The sequence below is a fragment of the Cebus imitator genome, unplaced genomic scaffold (assembly GCF_001604975.1).
Source record: "Cebus imitator isolate Cc_AM_T3 unplaced genomic scaffold, Cebus_imitator-1.0 Scaffold69, whole genome shotgun sequence".
NCBI classification, from domain to species: Eukaryota; Metazoa; Chordata; class Mammalia; order Primates; family Cebidae; genus Cebus; species Cebus imitator.
In genome coordinates, this window is record NW_016107384.1 from 4,028,035 (window position 1) to 4,031,382 (window position 3,348).

The 3,348-nt window shown below is 43.0% G+C and overlaps 1 protein-coding gene across 6 annotated transcripts in view; it reads left to right on the forward strand.

Annotated features, from left to right (window-relative positions):
- The first annotated feature begins 379 nt into the window (after positions 1 to 379).
- The window catches only part of MIPOL1 (mirror-image polydactyly 1), a 373,668-nt gene continuing 370,699 nt past the window's right edge, over positions 380 to 3,348 (forward strand). For all 6 annotated transcript variants that reach the window (XR_001826007.2, XM_017530847.2, XM_017530845.2 and 3 more), the window contains exon 1: positions 380 to 605. The gene's annotated coding sequence lies outside the window, so the exon portion shown is untranslated. The remainder of the gene's footprint in view (positions 606 to 3,348) is intronic.

The following is a 3,348-nucleotide window of genomic DNA, read 5'->3' on the forward strand; positions in this document are numbered from 1 at the left end:
CCTCTCATCCCAAACCGCACACAAAGAAGGAAACCACAATTTCGCCAGGTCCTAAGAAAACTCGACGAGCCCAAGTGTGAAGCCACAAGACGCCGTTTTCAGTTTTCCGTTCTCCCTCTTCTCATCTGATTAGGTTTTGTCCAGACAACGTTTTGCTCTTTCGGAAGAGAAAGCAGGTTTTGCGCTCCTCGTCTCAGATCTGGACAACAATAAGCGACCCGTTAGGGCAGCCACCGCGGCGTTTTAAGTCCGCCTACTTTCTATCCAAACTCTTTCCTGCCCTTCCCAGGCTCTCTTTCGCCTGGAGGACCCACCTCGCGGCCAGGCGGCGAGGCATGCGCATGCCCGGTGCGCGCCGTCTGCGCCATCTCTGGCGGCGCGCCGCCGCACCGTAAGCCCTCGCGCGCCGCCGGCAACCGGCTCTCACTCTCCCTCCCGTTCCGGGCCCTGCCCCGCCTCCCTGCCCGGTCATTTGTGGGTGGGCCTCGGGCCGGGAGGCTCCGAGCCTGCGGCGATTGGCTGACGTGGTGGCTGCGCACTGGGCCTGAGAAACTCTGGGCGAGCTCGCCGAGTCGACTCCTCAAGCGACGCCGGGCGCGTCTCAGGTAAACGGTGGGGCAGGGCGGTTTGGGCGACGGAGAGTGATAGTGGTGGGCATAGATCAGCCTGGAGTTTTCAGCCGCAGACTTTTTCTTGGAGAAGGAAATGGGGCAGCGCAGAGTCTGTACTCAGTGAATGCTGACCCCGCGCAGCCGGGAGTGAGGACGGGCCCCCTAGGGTCAGTGTGGTGGGGTCCTCAGGTGGCAGACAACTCTTTCTGGGTATGATTTCGGTTTTGTCTCCAGTTTCCTAATACTGGAGCTGAGCAGCTGAGCATTCATTCAAGGGTGTATGTTTTTTGTTTTTGTTTTTTGTTTCTTTTTTTCCCCTTAAGTCGCGGTCAGAAGCTTCCAGTCCTCGCTCGACTCTGTGTCCTTGAGAGAGTCACTTAATCGTTTTATATTTCAGTTTTCACACTTGGAAGTGTGAGCGAAGAATGAGGTGCTTCTTTAGGCGCGCTGAGCCACGCTGTAAAAAGATACTGTTAGTTTTTTGGTTTTTTTTTTTTTTTTTTTGGTTCACAATGTCCCTGGGCCCAGTGCAACATTTGGGAAGCATTTTAAGCTCGATGGATGGAGGTAACTGAAGGGTCCAAGACAGCGCATTGTTAGTCAAGGATGGTAGAAAGATACAACTTTCCACAAGCACAGACATTTGGAAAAGCTTCTTTGAGCATTTTATGTTGGTTAAATCAGTAGTAGTAGACAGAGATAAGCCAAAACAAAGGGCCAAACAAAACTACACTTCAAGGAGGTGTTTTTTTTTTTTTTTTCCCCAGATAATTTGAATATACTATTACAAATTATTGGCTTTTCAAAGTTTTTCCTTGTGATCTGTTACGGAATTAATCTAAAATGATTACATAATCGTTCTATGCAATCATATGCCAATAAAATGAATTAAAACAAAGCTGACTTTTTAATATAAGGTAATAGGAATCAAGACATGTCATTGATGGGAGGTAATGATGGCAGTCAGCAAAATGAATGGGAGATATATACAATTTTCCTTCAAAGGCCTAGAGTTTATAGCAATATTTTTGTTGCATTAATATTTAAAGTATAAAGACATATAGATAAATGCATGAATCATAAGTGTACAGCTCAGTGAATTTTCACAAAGTATATATATTCACATATCCAGTATCTAGATCAGGAAAGAGCATCATTGCATCCCAAAAACCCCACTTCATAGTTCCAAAGGTAATCATTATCTGGACTTCTAACATTATCAATGAATTTCATCTATTATTTACTTTACATAAACGGAGTAATATGGTATTTAGTCCTTAGTGTCTGATTTTTACTCAATATTATGTTTATGAGATTTATTCAAGTTATGTTTCAGTTTATTCTCATGCCGTATGTATAGTATTCCACCTAGTTTTGGCTATTACCAATAGGGCTGCTATGAAGGTTTTTATAAATGTTTTGATGAAATTATGTATACATTTTTATTGCGTATATGCCTACTAGTAAAATTACTGTGTTACAGGATATGCAGATGTGTGTTTGTGGTATACACTACCAAAAAGTTTTTCACATTGTGTCAATTTGCACTTTAGTGGCAGGCTGAAAATTCTGTTTCTTCCAAATATTTCAACATTTCACATTGTCTTTTTCATTTTAGCCATTCTAGTAGGCATATAGTGACATAACATTGGGGTTTTCCCCTAAATTCCCTAATGATTAATGGTATTGAACATGTATTCATGTGCTTACTGGCATTTGGGTATCCTCTGTTTCTGTAAGGGACCAGACAATAAATGTAGGCAGCCCTTGCTTTGTAGAGTTTCAGTTAACCAAGTAATGTGTGAAGCTTGGACTACCTGTATTTTAGGTTTTACAGGCTGTACAGTGTCTGTTCCATATTCTTTTCTCTTTTTTTCCTCTTTTCTTTTTACCTCAACCCTTTAAAAATGTAAAAACCATTCTTAGCAAATGGGTTATACAAAAACAGTTGTTAAAAGATAACTTTAGGCACATTAAAATTTTAGAGTTTATATGAGTATTCAGCAATTTCATAAATTGGGTATCACCAGACCACAAGTGGTTCAAGACTCCACCAAGAGGGTATGAGGGAAAAACTTTTATAAGGTGTTTATGGAAATAGACAAAGCAAATATTTGATTGGTTACAGTGGAATGTCTCTAGTTAGAAGTTGGTTGGTGGTTTCTGACTGATTCAACTCAAGTTAGTTTTACTGTTTACATTGAGTTGGGTTTTGGTTTGTTTACATAGGAACCCAAAGTGCTGGAGCTGTCTCAACCTAATGGCTTTCCAGTTGGTTTTTTTTTTGTTTGTTTTTTTTTGTTTGTTTTTTTTTAACACAGTCCACTGGCTGGATTTGTGTTGTTGGCCATAGTGTACTAACCCTTGCCCTTGCTCTATTGAAAAATATTTGTTCAATCTTTTGCCAATTGATTGGATGTGAAATCAGTAACTGAGATGGGCTATGTTGGAGAAGTATAGATCCATGGTACTATTGTTGTATTGGACCGAGCGTAGAAAGCACCAGGCCGGGCACGGTGGCTCACGCCTGTAATCCCAGCACTTTGGGAGGCCGAGGCGGGTGGATCACGAGGTCAGGAGATCGAGACTATCCTGGTCAACATGGTGAAACCCCGTCTCTACTAAAAACTACAAAAAATTAGCTGGGCATGGTGGCGCGTGCCTGTAATCCCAGCTACTCAGGAGGCTGAGGCAGGAGAATTGCCTGAACCCAGGAGGCGGAGGTTGCGGTGAGCCG